General features: G+C 40.0%; 1 protein-coding gene and 2 long non-coding RNA genes across 4 annotated transcripts in view; 2 read left to right on the forward strand and 1 right to left on the reverse strand.

Moving 5' to 3' along the window:
• Nucleotides 1-17,764, reverse strand: part of STARD13 (StAR related lipid transfer domain containing 13) — a 554,175-nt gene that overhangs the window by 498,654 nt on the left and 37,757 nt on the right. The window lies entirely within an intron of this gene.
• LOC144582895 (uncharacterized) overlaps nt 1-17,764 on the forward strand; it is a 35,925-nt gene that overhangs the window by 7,450 nt on the left and 10,711 nt on the right. The gene's annotated exons all lie outside the window — the stretch shown is intronic.
• LOC144582896 (uncharacterized) lies at nt 2,646-17,476 on the forward strand. Its single transcript, XR_013536443.1, has 2 exons — nt 2,646-2,929; nt 17,330-17,476. It is a non-coding gene; the product is annotated as an uncharacterized LOC144582896 (long non-coding RNA).

Here is a 17,764-nt window from a genome sequence, read left to right on the forward strand (position 1 = left end):
CTGTTAAAGACACCAAGATAGCCTTTTACATGGATTAGGATGGCAGAATATTCAGCAGACTGATAAAACAGAGAGTTGCAGAAGAACTGGAGCTGTCATATGTTGAAGAATGTAAAATAAATTACAGCTATTTTGGCAAAGTTTGGCAGTGTTTTTATGAAACTAACATACATACTACACCTTCCAGCAAATCTGCTCCTAGAAATGAGAGTGCATGCCTACAAAAAGGCGTATTCAAGAATATTCAGAGCCACTTCATTTATAATAGTTATGAGCAGGAAAAAACTTAAGCAACCCAAACTAGTAACAACCCAAATGTCCTCCAACGAGAGGATAAACTGTGGTATATTCATACAACGCAGTACTAATCAGCAATAGAAACACATGAACTACTGATGCATGTGTTGCTAAGATACTGACTAAATGTCTGCAAGAGTGATCTTGGACACGTGGGCCCTGCTGCGGGCAGAGTGAGGCACTGTCTCTGTGTTGCTCAGTGGATGAATCCCCGCTGTGCTCATCACCACCACGGTGCTGAAAACAGCTCTGTCAGCTTTTGTTTTGTTTTGTTTTTCTCATCTCCCCAGACCAAGAGTTCCTTGAAGTTGGCAGTGGTCTTCCTGCATCTTTAAATCCCCAACATCCTGCCCAGCACTGGAGACCTAGCACAGACTCAGCCAACATTTATGGAAGAACAAGGGACACTCAGATGCAGCTTCTATTTCCTTTGAGCCTCCTAAGGCTAGTACAATAGCTATTTAACAATGTTTGTTAACCAGCAAGTGAGAATCACCATTTGGTTGTAAGTAATTGGAAAGGTGGATGAAGTTTCTATCTCACCAGCAGTTTGTCTGGATTAGTTATAAACAATTTAATCCAGGGCAACTTGCCCAAGGCCACCCAGCTGGTCAGGTATCAGGTGTGGGATGTGGGTGACCTCACTGCAGCTGCCTCCTATCATGATATGCTCAAGGAGTATGGCTAAAAGTGGTCCTTCCTTCCATGCAGGCCAAGTGCAAGCTGTCAGAATCTGTGCAAGGAGGATGTCATCCTGTTTGGCTAGGGCACCTCGGAAGCAGTGGGAGGTGGAGTTCCTCCCACTCGCCATCCTGAGGGCAGCAGGGGCAGTTCTTTTGCTTCCTATCCCTTCTGAGGGGCAGAGCAGAGCCCTTTCTGAGAATCAGGTCCGAGCAAGCCTGGGCATAAGAGTGGGCAAAGGAGGGATAGGGTCAGAGACATTTTAGCTTCTTCATGCTTGAGAAAGAAATAAGAATTCGTCTTCTCAGAGACAAGGGCAGAGGTAGAAGCCCAGCCTGTCCTGAATGGCAAGGATGACCTTGGCAGTACTCTAAGCAGTAGGCAAAACCTGGGCATCTGACCTAACACAGAAAATCGACAATAGTATCTCAGAGCACATTCAGACATTAGGTTAATTCTCTCGGTTACAAGGTAACTTCATTTACCTAATGGTATGCAAAGAATTCTTAAATGTATATTTGTCCCAGAGTCACTAAGAAAATCTCACTTAAAATTATTCTGTTCTGATTTGGCCTTTTATTCTGCCTCTCATAGAATGTAAATATAAAACTTTTATGTGAGAGACTCTTGGCATTGTCTATGGATAGAACATAGCTACATCAGAAACACACACACACATATCTGCATGCGTGCATACACACAGTAGCTATTTCAGGAACAGATGTGACCGCTCCAAAGACAAAGGAGGAAAGGGAGGAAAGGGAGATTCGTTTAAGGACAGAGTCAAACCATCGAATCTTTTCATCCTCTCAGCTACACAGCTCTTGTCTTCCTTCAGTCAAGCTTGTAGCTTGACCCCCACCTCTCAAACCATTCTATGATTTCCACCTTATCTTTAGCTACACATGAATTATACAAAAGATAATAATGCATAATGATCAATGCATGGGTTGAACCTCTAATATCTGAGAAAATAGTTGCTGAAATCTTCACCTACCTCATCTATCTCTCTAATCCATCGAATAAAATGAAAACCAAATCAATAAAAATAAGAAAAATAAAGCTGTTATTAGGTGCATCTCCAGAGAAAGCTATTATTGCAGGTGATTCTCTTATTTTAGAAAGTGAAGGAAAACATTTTTCTGTGAGAGGGATTATATCATCTTTACCTACTTTAGGAAGCCAACCTAAGAAACATGTCATCTACTCTCCTTCTTCGTCTTTGCAAGTGGTGCTATGTGCCAGCAGGCTGAGCACTGTCATCACTATAAGAAAGAGTATGAATGAATCCAACATACAACCCAAATTGAGAATAACAAATCTGGAATGTGGAGGTTCACCTGTCTATGGGTCCTTGTAGAGAAGTCTGTATTTTGATTACATGTTTGCCTGTGTGCAAATGACAAGATTTGTCCTGCTCTAGCAAAAAAATAAGAATAATAATAAATAAAAAGATATATATATATATATGTGGCCATCAGAACAAAAGAATCAATAAAACTTTGAATAATCTAATTACAAAATTGGTTCCGATAAAGTGAAATAGAACAAACCTGCTGCAACCTTCATCGGTCACTGTTCCCTTCATCACTTTCAGATCATGACATCAGCTTTTAATCACAAACGCTAATATTTTATTGTATATTTTCTGCTTAAATCTAGGCAGGGTTAGCTTGGCATTGACTTTTTCAAATAGCAGAGTTAGTGATATTTTGGATGATATAAAGGGTATTTATTCTTCCACTAACAAACATTATGTAAGTACTTACTATGTCTGTAGCATAGTGCTGTATTGTAAGATAACTGTCCTCAACATCCAGGAAGGGTTAATCTCTCCGCTTGTAGATAGGTACGTCTGTGCTGTAACATATGCATTATGTTCTTGGCCAGATGCGGTGGCTCATGCCTGTAATCTCAGCACTTTGGGAGGTCAAGCCAAGTGGATCATGAGGTCAGTAGTTCGAGACCAGCCTGGCCAAGATGGTAAAACCCTGTCTCTACTAAAATAACAAAAATTAGCCAGGTGCAGTGGTGGACACCTGTAATCTCTGCTACTCGGGAGGCTGAGGCCGGAGAATCGCTTGAACCCAGGAGGTGGAGGTTGCAGTGAGCAGAGATTATGCTACTGCACTCTAGCCTGGCAACAGAGCAAGACTCTGTTTCAAAAAAAATTCTTTTTAATGTATCATGTTCTTTTCTGCCTAAAGAGAAGTTGAGATTGTCCTTCATGTCCATGGGCATGGTCCAAATGGTGGAGAGGCCACAGTGGTCCCTTCTGAATGTCAGCACCCAAGCCTGCCCATTGGCCTAGCCCTTAATTTATGCACATGTGTCATTTATGCCCCAACCTTTGGGGCTGCACAGTCGGGATCCTACCTTTTCTGAGGTATAGCAGCCACAGTAGTGAGACGAACATCAACGCTACTGGACAAAGTCCCACCACTATAGTGTAAATCCGCCTACATTTATTTTGCATAATTTTAGGCTATTTCTAAGACAGTCATCTTTCAGTTTAACAAGGTAATGCATTTGCATAAGTATATTTTTCTCATTCCTAGACTTTCTTCTAACACACACACACACACACACCCCACATACACATCACGGACACACATACTTCTAATGTTTTTCTTTTATTTATCGCGGAAATTGAACGAGGGATGCCCTATTTCTATTCTTTCTGCTCTGCATCTGGCACTAATTATTCATTAGTATTAATAACTGCCTAGTCACTTTTCATCCAGATCAGAAAGAAACTGTGACCAACATCACAATTTAAGTTGAGGTATAGGTACGAGTCAGAATGAGTTCTTTTTCTCAGAATTGTATGGTAAGGACCTATTCTAACAGGTAACTAACTTTGGTTTCCGTCAGTAGGAATCTCACATAATCAGAAATGAATTTGACAAAATTCAATCTGTTCTGTGTAAACAAGAGACACCTTAGAGAAATAAAATCTCTTTGAAGGACTGAAGTAGGAAAGCTAAGAAGAAACACCTGCTTAGCTCTTCCTGTCACTGTAATAGGCACCCGAACCTCCGGGCATGGCAGACAGAATGAACAGAGACTTTTCAATTAGTTAGACCTGCATTCAAATCGAAGATCAGCCGCCTACTGGCTTTTGACCTTGGGAAAGTTGCACCACTCTTCACCAGAGTTCCAATCCTGAGTTTCATTCTCTGTCAACTGGAAATGGAAATAGCTACAATGATAGTGAGGGTTACCTGAGATGATATTTGCTCAGTGCCAATGGTCAACAGCAGATAGCAATTATGTGATTACAATTACTGGGGGACCTTTTCAAAAAGAGGGTCACCAGCAGCTTCTTAGCGATGCTGAGCTTGACTGTGTGTGAAGGCAGAGGCCTGGGTGTTAGCTGTGTAAGTAGACAGCTCTGCTTCTCATATGCCTTGGGTTGCAGGGCAGGTCCCCAATTCAACTCCTCCTCCACGTGAGGCTACCCCAATTCCACAGGACAAACACCATAGGAAAGCAGATATTATGTTCAGAAGTCCTGATTTCACTTTTAACTATACTTCATTGGTAAGACAACAATAATGTCAACTCATTAGTAAATAGACAAATAACACTTTAACTGGAAATTACTGGACACTGTTACTTAGAATGTTCAAGAAAAGGGCTCTAAGTGTCTCTCCATTTAAACTAAAAATAAAATTGCCAAGAGCTTCTCTTATGTGTTGTCTTCTTTAGAAGTGAATACAATGCTTCCAGCCAGATGTCTTTTAGATTCTAGCTTGTTTGTTAGAGATTTCTAGATACAGCCAAATTTGTGGGTTTGCCTTAACATAAATACTCAAATGATTCATAAGGATTTTTTACTGGGTTTTCACTTTAGAAACTAATATGCATGTGTTCTAGAAAAAACACTAAGCGTAGAGATTAAATCTATTTTAAATTAGGTAAGTGGTAAATATGAGAATTGGGCATGATCCTATACGGCATTCCTTGTTATAAGCTTACATCCTATAAGCTGATGTTTTTAGATGTGTGAGAATATAAAGCAAACCAAAAAGAAACACTGCTGAAATTCAACTTCGGTTTTTGAACTGTCAAGAGCCAAGGAATTACTGGGCAAAAAATCAATAATGTCTCATTGCCTCTTTCCCTGACCCCTTTCTATCTGAAACAATATCTCAGGTTGTAAATCTTTAATTCTCATGTGGCAACAGTCTCAGGTTTGCAAAGTTTTCTAGATGAGTAATACAAGCTCAGCATCATTTGGTTTATGAATATAAAAAAATAAAATGCAAGTCAAAGGCACATGAAAGCCTTTTATTGAATCTTATATAACTTACACAATATGTCTGATAGTCCTTGTTATTCCTTCACATTTACATAATTTTTGTATATTTATAAAAGTCTTCAAGCTTGCTTTTATGATCTGTTTCTCACAGCTGCCCTATGAAATAAGGGTAGTAGCTTGCTTTAAAGCAAGGTGCCAGAGGAATAGAAAAATGAAGTATTTCCCAGAGCGACTCAGCAAAGCAGCTGCTGATCCAGATTGCAAATTCCTGGTCCCTGTGTCCCTCCCTCATTAGCCAGCAGGTCCCAGCTCCTTTCAGGTTTTTGCATCCTCACACACTCCTTTCCCTCTGCTTATTTTAATGAGGCCCCTGAGATCTTCTTTTGGCCAGCTTTCCTACCTCTTCGCCACTTTCCTAGCCCCTAGGAAAGCTTTTCTTTAAAGCCTAGGGAAAAGTTAGTTTGCCGATACTTCTTCCAAACTGGCCTGCTGCCGCCACCACATACTGATTTTGCCTTCAGAGGTGTCGATTATGTAGCTTGTGTGCAGAGATTCAACATAGCCACTCTCCAAGATGCAATGTTAGGCTCTGAACCACATTCCACCAACTCTCTAGTGACCGATACCCACTTTGACTTGCTAATACAGTTTTATCCAAGGGTTATGGGTGGGAAAAATAAAACGAAGAGAAAGAATAAAAAAACGACAAGTTTGTGTCCTTTGTAGGGACATGGATGAATCTGGAAACCATCATTCTCAGCAAACTGACACAAGAATAGAAAATCAAACACCACATGTTCTCACTCATAGGCAGGTGTTGAACAATGAGAACGCATGGACACAGGGAGGGGAGCATCACACACTGGGGTCTGTTGGGGGGGCAGGGGAGGGATAGTGGTGGGTGGGGAGATTGTGGAGGGATAACACGGGGAGAAATGCCAGATATAGGTGACGGGAGGATGGAGGCAGCAAACCACATTGCCATGTATGTACCTATACAACAATCCTGCATTATCTGCACATGTACCCCAGAACCTAAAGTACAATAAAAATAAAAAAATAATAAAAACACTGCTAAGCAACAACAATAACAAAAAAGACCCGAGTCAGCAGAATTGTATCTTCTCTTCATAGTGCTGTATATGCGCTAGCCAGCAGAGCTACCTGCTGAAACACAAGTTTTCTTGTACACCTTTGGTTCTGAAAATCCATGAGTCCCGCCATCCTAATCCTTTTTCACCTTCCCTCATCACCTCCTTGGCCATTATGTGGTAGATGCAAGAAAGACATTTCTTTCTCTTCTAACACGTTTCCCATCCTAGTCTTACTAGGATAGTTACTGAGGTAGAAAGATTCAGATCTGAGGTCGGGCGCGGTGGCTCAAGCCTGTAATCCCAGCACTTTGGGAGGCTGAGGTGGGTGGATCACGAGGTCAAAAGATCGAGACTATCTTGGTCAACCTGGTGAAACCCCGTCTCTACTAAAAATACAAACAATTAGCTGGGCCTGGTGGCACGTGCCTGTAATCCCAGCTACTCAGGAGGCTGAGGCAGGAGAATTGCCTGAACCCAGGAGGCGGAGGTTGCAGTGAGCCGAGATCGCGCCATTGCACTCCAGCCTGGGTAACAAGAGCAAAACTCCGTCTCAAAAAAAAAAAAGAAAGATTCAGATCTTCTTAAGCAGTAATTAACTCACTGGCATTCATTATGAATCCCTTTGAGATATGAGCCTGTATTAAAAACAAAAAAAAAACAGTCTTTGTAAATTAGATCCCAAGTTGTGCTGTCAGCCCAGTGTGTATTATGTACTGGTGTAAATAATCAGTGCTCTGTCCAGCCCTGGAAACTGTTAAATAAATCACACTGTTTTATGAACTTACAGCAAGACTTACTTGGTAGCCTCTTACACAATAATCCTTGACTAATGTAAGCACTAGGGATTTGTACTACATGTACTTTTAGTGATCTTCTAAAATATGTCTCCCTCCTTCCTTCTGAAGACATGGAAGGTGATATTCATCTATCTAAAACCATTTATCCAGTTCTCAAAATAATCAGGTATCGTGCTGAATTAAAACCAAAATTGCCTGGAGTATTCATAAAATCAGGTAGATATATTTCAGAGTATGATTTCCATTTCCTTTTCTAAAAGAACTTAGGATAGCCTCTTCACATTCTTACATTAGTAAATCATGTATGAGAGATATGGTTTCATCATCTTGGTGACTGCAGAAGCACTGAGCATTCCAGGTCATAATCCTGATGCTTGTATCGCATGGTACAAGACGTGCGAATGCAGTTAGGAGCTTTAGGCTCAAAAGTGCTGAAACAAGCAAAGAACCTCGAAGATTTGTGTTTGTTTGTTTATTTTAATCAAATGTCTATGTTATATTTGTTGAATTTGATTAATTGAAATTTTAGATGTCTGGAGTAGAACAAGATGCTATTAATATATGCTGCGATTTTTTACTTTATATCTTTAAATATCTATGTAAATACAAAAGCTTCCAGTATTCAAAATACCATATTCAGAGATCAGGTTAAAATGTTTTCAAGATATCTGGTGAGCACACAAAAATAATTTGTGTTCAAAATTCTGGTTACAATAGTGGTAAGAAAGAATGCTTCACGGTCACACACTTCTACTAAATTTGAAAGAAGAAGAAAATCACCCATCATAAGAATTTAACTATTATTAGATAATAGTCACAATAAAAATTCCTGATCATAGTGTTGTGGAAGGAAGACAGTTTTTACCATTTAATGAAATCATTAATTACTTGGCATTTACTAGCTTTATTTCACAAATGGGGCTCAATGATACCCATTGGTAGTGATAACATCCATCTGTAGTTAATACATAAAATCAACACATGTAGGCAATTTGCTTAAAGCCAAAGAACACATATGAGTAATCGAGGCTAGGCTAACACATGAACTCTTGAGCTCTCATAAAATCACATTTCCTGGACCATTCCTTTTGCTTGCTCTCTATGGAAAATGTTCCTGTACATTCTAGCCTTAGTGGGCCAGTTCATCACCAATATTCAGCCCTACTTTGACCGGCTATATTATTTATATCTTGTGAGTCTATGGTATGCTTCCAGAATTATGTAATTATAGTTTGATATAAATTATAAGGTGACCATGACTTATTCACAAAATCATTGATAAGCCAACTTCCCTTCCACTATATCTCTATTGTACATATATGTCTTTTTATCAACTTGGGTGTGTTTAAGGGATTTTGCTCCAAAGTATCTCTTAAGACCAGCAAATACGTTGGAACCAAAGTGGAAGCAAAAGCTTTGAGTGCTTTTGTAGAAAAAACATATTCACAAAATTATCGCTTGACCATTTCTCTTGACCATTTCTCTTCACTAGTGTATATTTTATTTTCTAACTTTCTTATTTGCAATTTTTACTCTGCTAGAAAAATGTATTTCAGAAGGAAATAAATTGATTAGCTATCTACTTTCCTATAAGGATAAAGTCTCATTGTTTTTCTACAGACTGATCACTATGTCATGATGGTCCACATTTTTTTTTTTATTTAAGAGGCAATAAGCAAGACATAATTTCTTTCAAGAGGACAGTGATCATTCATGGAACTGAATAATGATCAATGAAATGATAACCCAAGACTTGAATAAACATAGAATTAGTGCTAGATAAGGTCAGTGCTATCACTTCAAAAGGGCACAAGTGTCACTAGACCAGGCTGTTATTTTTCATTTTGCTCAATGGACCTATCTTGAAATTCTCCAAAAATTTATTTAATTCCTACTAAGAGGTGTATGTTGTAAATAACAATGATGATAGGAAGTGCTTGATAATTCTGGCTGCAGTATTCAGTATCCCACTTACTGCATTTGACCCTTCTGGGCACTTAGCCCTCACTTTCTAAATTCCTCTTGTCATCCAAATGCTGCCTAGTGCTAAGAAAAGATTTGATGGCTTCCTTTATTCACTTGATATCCCCTTTTTTATGGCACATAAATGGAAGTTCTAAATGAATACTACAGCTTCATACTAGATTCTTGTGAATGGAGTCGCAGATCACCTCCCATCTGCCTTAGTCACAAGATTGACTCCAGGTGTACCTAACACAAAGAAACAATGTATGCTGGCCTCTGAAGATATACATATATACTTAGTCATTATCCAGTTTAGTGGGTATTAAATTGCAGGCAAAAAATGGAAGAAAATGCACATTTTCTGCTAAATGTCCTTCATAGATCGCATCTGTAGCTTCCTTTTCTGTGTTTAGCTGTACATGAATGATTGGCATAACTCTTAAAATGTAATCACCGCACATAACAACTAGGTTGTATTTGATTGCATCTTCAGAATAATGTTAAAAAAGTAAAAGGCAGATGTTATTATGTACTTTCCTCTCAGGCTGGTTCCAAGTTTTTTTATTCAACAATTTTATGTGAAAGGCAATCGCAGAATAGAAAGATGCAGCATGGTATCTAAGGTCACAGGGAGAGGGTGATGTGAATCTGCAAACAGCACCCCCATTCTTGCCTCTCTGGAGGCCGAGGGCAGTGTTATGAAATGACTAGGCACAGAAGAGAGCTCATTTTCCTTCCTGACCACCCTCTTGGGGTCCCTGTCTGACCTCTGTACACTGGGCTTTTAGAAAGCCGCAGAGATGACTACAAGACCACATTTGTTTGTATCTTTCAGTCAGATGGATTCTTCAGACAGTCTAAACACTACTCTTTTGTCTATCAGAGAACAAAACTACATTTGATGATTCAATGATCATTTTTAACGTATTGAAGAGAAATTTTGTTAAAAGATGGCCATCATATAAACATGGATTGTTTAAATAACCTCATTTTTCTCTTAGAAAGATTTCTTACGTACCTTATTCATGCTACAACCTGATTTATAAACCTGAGCTAAGAATGCTGAGTGGCATCCATCTATAGCATCTGAAAGCTTTTGCCAAAGGCATGTCAGAACTCCTTTAAGGAACAGATCACCCCATGAATTATTGACTTACCCAACCTCAGTTACCTCACAGTTAAAGTATGCCTTCATGATCTAATGGGAGAAGCTGTTCAGTAAATGCATGGAATAGTTCTCATTGTTATCAGTGGGTGTTTCCCAGAACTTCGAAACTGTTTCTAAACCCATAGCCACACGGTGTTTTCAAAGTTTCATTTACAAAATAAATAGACATCTAAAAGAGTTTCTATTCCAAAGCTTTTTTTTTCTTCTTTTTGGACAGGTTATTAGATTTGAATAGATACCTCAAAGCCATTTTTGTCATTAAAATTCTTCTTTCTTACGTCTAAAATCCTGAAAGGATCCTTGAGAGGCCGCTACACTACTTCTATGTTGTACTGGAACTGAATGATCTAAGTTACTGTTGCTTTTTGGTAAACATCTCCCTCCCCCGCCAACCCCTCCCCCCACCTCTTTTCTTCTCCTATTTCTCTCTTGCTTGGTTGAATTACCCCAGCGGCAGAGAGAAAAACAGCATTCATTGGCCTCCAGGGAAAGTGGCGTCGCTACAAATGAACAGTGGATAGAGGTGGTGAACCAGAGGGCATGCTCTGTGTTGGCCACAAAGGCTCTGGCCTTGTGTCATTTCCCCAGAACGACCCCTGCTGATGCCTGGCAGTGGAAGATCAGCAGTGAAGGGCTGGCAAGAGGCAGCTATACACAGCTCTTCTTTGGAGATACTACCAAAGGGGAACATTTGAGACTCATTCAGCTCTTTTTAAAGGTATTCTTAAATCACATATTAAAGAACCAAACAAGGAAGATATGGCTCGCTTACAAAGTAAACCCAGTTCTTGCCTTTTGCTTTAAAAAAAATTCTTCCCTAGGCTCGGAGAAACTTTTTAAGTGCCCACTCTGTGGACCCTTCACTTCATGTACAGGATATACAAAAGAATAGCACAGCAGAGCAGGGCACTGACCATGGCACTAGACTGCTCAGGGTTCAAATTCCAGTTTCTACCATGTGCTGCTCTATATTCTTGATTTAGCTTCTCTAATAAATGGAAACTAAATACCTACCTCACACAGTTGTGAGAAAATGGGTATAAAAACACTTAACAGCCAGGCGTGGTGGCTCACGCCTGTAATCCTAGCACATTGGGAGGCTGAAGTGGGTAGATCACAAGATCAGGAGTTTGAGACTAGCCTGGCCAATATGGTGAATCCCCATCTCTACTGAAAAAAAATATATAAAAATTAGCCAGGCGTGGTGGCAGGCACCTGCAGTCCCAGCTACTCAAGAGACTGAGGCAGAGGAATTGCTTGAACCCAGGAGGCAGAGGTTACAGTGAGCCAAGATCATACCAGTCCACTCTGGCACAGGCAACACAGTGAGACTCAATCTCAAAAACACTTAGCACGGGGCTGGGTGCAGTGGCTCACACCTGTAATCCCAGCACTTTGGGAGGCTGTAATCCCAGCAACCTCCTCCCAGAGGTTAAGGAGGGCAGATCACTTGAGGTCAGGAGTTCAAGACCAACCTGCCCAAAGTGGCAGAACCCCGTCTCTACTAAAAGTACAAAAATTAGCTGAGCATGGTTGTGGGCACCTGTAATCACAGCTACTCAAGAGTCTGAGGCACAAGAATTGGTTGAACCTGGGAGGTGGAGGTTGCAGTGAGCTGAGTTTGCACCACTGCATTCCAGCCTGGGTGACAGAGCAAGACTGTCTCAAAAAAAAAAAAAAAAAAAAAAAAGCACTGAGCAGAACTTAGCAGAGATCATCACTCACAGTAAATATAGTAAATCATGCTCAGTATATGGTGGTAAGGTTGATTGTGATGATTTTTGTCACTTGCTTTCTCTTTAATCCTCTATTTTTAAAGAACACAAAAAATAAAATTTGTCCTTGCTCTCCTAGAAAGGAAAGACTTTGGAGGCTCAGCAAGTTCGCTCGCCATGACTCTTGCTGTGATTGCATTTTGAGCAGGGAACACGTAAAATTCATCATCCAAACCCGGATACTTTGAAGAGTGAAACGGAGTGCGAATGCAATGGAACACCGGGGCAACAGGCATAAACTGGGACTCTCCCAGCAAAACTGGGAGTTTGGTTATCCTAATTACAGAACTATTCAAGAAATTGAAATTCTAAACCTTATTCCTGTTTCAAAGTCTGAAGCTCAACTGGAGGCTAAGGTGCTAATTTTCTCAAAAGTCTATTCCTGTGTCTCCAGAAGAATAGGAGATAATTGCACTTGCTATTTTATCTTATACTTGCTATTTTACCCAGAAACTCTATTTTTAAAACATGAGTCACAACAAGAAAGCATTATTGCTACTTTTCTATTCCTAAGTCAAACTTTGGCTGGATCATCAGGACGCTGGATCCATTGCCCTGCTTGGATTATCACAGTCTCGGTCCAAGTTATGCCACTTACACAATCGGTGAGCTGGTTCCAGGGACCTCTGAGATGTCTAAGGGTTTAGGATTGTTTTTAATCCCCTGGAGTATTATCATGTAACAATGTCAGTGGTGTTACCTTTTCTAAACTCAGATTTTGCCTCCTTTTGGAAGTAGAGTTCAGTTTAGGTTGTGAGCAACACACCACTCCCGAAAGCACCATGAAGGAATGAACAGCACCCTCACTCATCTTTATTTGGAGGGTTTTATGTGCCAGACACTATAAATCTGTGTAATCCCCACAGCAAACCTCTGTAGTAGGTACTGTCATCATCTGGAAAGAGGGATCACTGAGACACAGAGAGAAGGTAAATGACTAATCAAGCTCTCATGACTAGTAAGCTGAAGCATGGCTTCAAATGGCGAGAGTGGGACTTCTCTGGCCATGTTCTTAACTCTGAGCCATTCAACAAAGTCTGGTGGCCTGAAGGAGAAGAAGAGGCCTCCACATTTCCACCATCATGTTGCAGGAAATAAAATTTATTTTGATCTTAGAAGCTGAGAAAGTCATTTCCATGGCCCACACCCTCAAAGTGCTACCATCTGGCCAAGGGGGTAAATGTCAACAAAACTTGTCTTAAGAAGGGTAAACAGCCACAGGGTATATTTTAACACGTAGTCCTCTGAAGACTGCTCTTTCCTTTGTGTAACTGGAAAGGTCTGGATATCAATAGTATTTGGAATCCTCTCTGTGCTCCTTGGGAACTCATTTCAAGGGCTCACCAATCTGCATTGTATACCAACATGTGACCCAACTTTAAACTAACATGTCATTTTCTATCAAGCTTCTTAGCAGTTAACACTTATTATTCTGCAGCTCATTCAAGGGCTATGATAATTACCTTGTCAAAGACTGAAAAATAGTTTCTCATCAACACATACATTTATTCTATGGAAAGCTATTCAAGGAAGTTACAATTTATGCTAGCCTAGATAATGCGCTTCAAGGAAATAATTTAAAAACAGGAGTTAAATTGACTTGAATTACATTGCTAAGTAAAATTCTTACAAAATGTAAAATAAATGGGTCTGAATTTTGAATTTTAATTTTTGCAGAGCCAACTTTACTAGTAGGTTAAAAATATTTCGTGAAACATCAGCTATTGAACTCAGTTTTCCAGATTTCTTTAGTCATTTGACTTGCTTCAGTCACAGCACCAATATTGTCTTTTATTCTGTTGATGAAAAGAGTCAAACTCTGTAAAATAGTTGAAGAGACTTATTCTGAGCCAAATACAAGTGACCAATGGCCCATGACACAGCCCTGGCTCTCCTGGAAAGGAGGGATTTGGAAGCTCAGCACCTTCTCTCACCATGACTCAGCAGATCCTGAGAACATGTGCCCGAGGTGGTTGGGCTATAGCTTGATTTTACACATTTCAGTGAGACATAGGACATCAATAAATACATGTATGGTGTACATTAGTTCCTTCTGGAAAGGTGAGACAATGGAAAGAGGGGAGCCTTCCAGGTCATGGGCAGATTCAAAAATTTTCTTATTGGCAATTGGTTAAAAGAGTTATTATCTGAAGACCTGAAATCAATACAAGAGAGTATCTGGGTTAAGATTAGGAGTTGTAGAGACTAAGGTTCTTGTACAGATGGAGCCTCCATATAGCAGGCTTCAGAGAGAATAGATTGTAAATGTTTCTTTTCAGACTCAAAAAGTCTGTTCTATCAGTCTTAAGGGCTCTGTTTTAATGTTAGTGCTGGTCATCTGTGCCTGAATTCCAAAGTGAAGGGAATATAATGAGGCGTGTCTAACCTCCACTTCCATTATGCCCTGAACTAGCTTTTTGGATTAATTTTGGAATGCCCTTAGCTGAGGGGAAGGCCCATCAGTCAGTTGGGGGTTTTAGAATTTTGTTTTTGGTTTATAATTTTTATGTTCAAAGCTGTTAATTTTAAACTTCTAACCAAACTTGTGGGAATGCTTTATTTATTCATTTGCTTATGTACTTTTTTTAGCTAACTTTTTTTTTTTTGGCATGTAATGACCTCAATTTACAAATTCTTTTAGCAGATATTTGTGAACCAGATATTTTTCTAGGTGCTGGAGATAATGTAGTGAATAAAAGTAAGAAGTTTTCTGCTCTCAAGTCGTTTGTAGTCTAAGGGGAAAATAAGAAATAAGAAACAAATGAATAAGATAATGCCAGATGATGACCAATGCTGCAAAGTCCTAACAAGGGTGGAGACGATGAAGAGTTGGAGAGTAACAAGAGGAGGTTGCTTAAGATCAAGTGGTCTGAGAGGCCTCTCTGAAGAAGAATTAGGGTGGAATTCGGTCATGGGAGTACTTGTACAAAAGCCATGTGGGACTGAGGGAGAAGCAGGTCTCAGGACTTGAGCATTTGCTATCTGCCAGGGCTGTCTGGGAGACAGGCAATTCAAAGTTTCACAAGAACAGCCATGGTCTTTGCCCTTGTGAAGTTTATTGTCTGCAGGAAAATAAAGTCCTGCCTCCAAGGAAGTCCTAATTGGTTGAGAAAATAGATTTGTAAATAAGTCATTGTAATATAAAAAAATTCTCCTAGTAGCTACCACCATAGAAGCAGAAAGAAGAGTGTTGAGATTCACTCAGGGTGGTTGGCAAAATATTAAGGGAAATATTAGGTAACATTGTAAGCTTAGAGCATTAGGTCATAAGGTGAAGATGAAAGATAATATAAGCTTCCCCAGTTAAGTCTGTTTACCTCACATTCCTTTGTCTTAACTCTAACTGTTTACTCATGTAAACTTTGTGCCAGATGGTCCTCTCAGGGGGAGGTTGAAAAAAGATGACCTGTTAATGGTGTTTGTTCTAGGCCCCAGAACCAAAACCTTTTATCATTCATAAAACCACTCTTTTAACCATGTTAATCATCTACAAGCCTGTTGACTTAAAACCTCTTTTATTAAATCTATACTGAATAAATGCAAAGAACAGTGAGTAGGGGTCAAGTAGCTGCAATCGCCCTCCGAGAGCAGCTGATGACCTCCCTAGCCCACTTGATCACCATACTCTGTATGTTTAAGTGTATTTATTCATCCACCACTAAGTCAAGGTCTGCAGGACAGACCTCCATAGGTGGTGATCAATGTCTCAGAAGGAAATGGTCTAGTCTCTCTGGTGTTAAATTATATTTAGCCCAAAGCTGCCTCCTTACATATTTTAAGTTCAGATTAATGGGTTCTCTGTACATAGTGAACTGTAACCTAACTGGATGTGTAAACAGACTGTCACTTGCTCCTGTGCCAATCGCCAACTTTTGGCCAAGGGTGGCCAGCTGTTCAAATTGCATTCAAATAAGGCAAAAGCCAAACTGTAAGCAATCCAGCTGTTCTGTACCTCACTTCCATTTTCTGCTTATCACTTTCCTATTTCTGTTCATAATCCTTTCCAACCACATGGCCACAGGGATTCTCTCTGAATCTATTCTAGCTGGGGGGTGGGGGGACTATCTGATTCATGAATCATTCTTTGCCCAATGAAAATCTGTTAAATTGTACTTGTCAGTAGGTTTTTCTCTTGACATTGGTTAGGGCAATGGGTGAGAGGAGACCTTCTAAAGGAATTTGTAAATGTCCCTGTTCAGAAATGTGATTTGAGGAAAGCTCTTAAGGCACCAGGAGGAAGTGAATACATGAGAGTCTCCTGGTTGGGACTGATCCCAATCTCAGATCCAGGAGTGAAGGGGAGAAAAACACTGATAGTAGATGGAAAATAGGAATTGTTTTTCTTTTTTCCTCGTTTTATGATATATGGAAAACAGGGAGAGATCTCTTGGCCTCCCTGAGGTTCCAAGTAACTGAAATGAAGCACATGAATAGGAGAAAAGGCATATACATTTATTTAATGTGTATACATGAAAGCCCCCAGAACGAAGACCCAAAGACCCAGGGGGAATTGTTCATTTTTACACTTAGGTTCAACAGAGTGTACACAGCCATGTAGAATTAGGATTGGACACAAAGGGTATCGTCTAATGCTAATAGACTGAGTGGGGAAACCCAGCAAGTCCTGTGTGTTTAGAGCCTGCTTGGCCTCTATGAGCAGCATTCCTTCCTTCTGAAGATGGGGCAGGGCTCTCTCTAGAATGGGGTTCTTATGGCCTACAGTCAAACAAGGGAAGTCTGATAATTTTTTTTCTTTTCTTTTTTTCTTTTTCTTAAACAAAGACAGTGTCTCACCATGTTTCCCACGCTGCCTTCAAACTCCTGAGCTCAAATGATCCTCCCACCTTTGCCTCCCAAAGAGTGCTAGGATTATAAATTTGAGCCACCACACACAGCCCAGATAATTTGTTTATGGCCAGTTTTTACACAGAAAGGTAGAAGGAACTTTAGAGCCATATTTTAAGTTATATGGCTAGCTTTGGGAATAAGGGTTCTGGTTTCTACGACCCACCTTGGGGAAGAGTGAATCTAGTTTCTATGGCTAGCTTTGGGAAAGAATGGGATTGAGAGAGAGGAGGTCTTCAGAAGGTCAGAGAAAAAGTTTTGCCTCCAAGACTACATCTGAGGGTCTTCATTTTGGAGTATTGTTTTCTGAGCCCCAACAAGCCCATACTTTACTGAGTGTCTACTATACTCCTAGAACCATGCTGGATGCCTGTTTTCTCTCATTTAATTTTCAGAAGAAGCCTGTGAGATACTGATTATTATTCTCATTTTCTCGAGATCAGGAAACTGAATTCCAGAAAATCGAGCAGCTGGATCGTGTAATCTGTGGAAGCAAACGTTTGGTCTGCCCTGTCCCAGACAAACGACTGGAACAGAAATGGACAGGATTGTGATATTTTTGTCATGCTAATGTAAAAAGGAAAAAGAAATACTGACTCTGAGTGTTAATTTTAAGCTACAACTATTGCATAACAATGATAGATACAACTTTTCTTTACCAATGGTGGTGCTCATTCTAGACTGTAGGCTCTTTGAAAATAGTAATTTGTCTTCTTCATCTTTGTGCCTTCCCTTCTTTTCTTTCCCATCACCCTACTGAAAAATTGTGTATTGATACAGAGTACTGGCAAGAGGGTAGTTGGATGAATGACTAAATTAATGAAGATGAGGGTGATCAAGACACTCTTTTCTGACGTTCACCTAGGAGAGAAGGGTAA

Source organism: Callithrix jacchus, chromosome 5, assembly GCF_049354715.1.
Source record: "Callithrix jacchus isolate 240 chromosome 5, calJac240_pri, whole genome shotgun sequence".
NCBI lineage: Eukaryota > Metazoa > Chordata > Mammalia > Primates > Cebidae > Callithrix > Callithrix jacchus.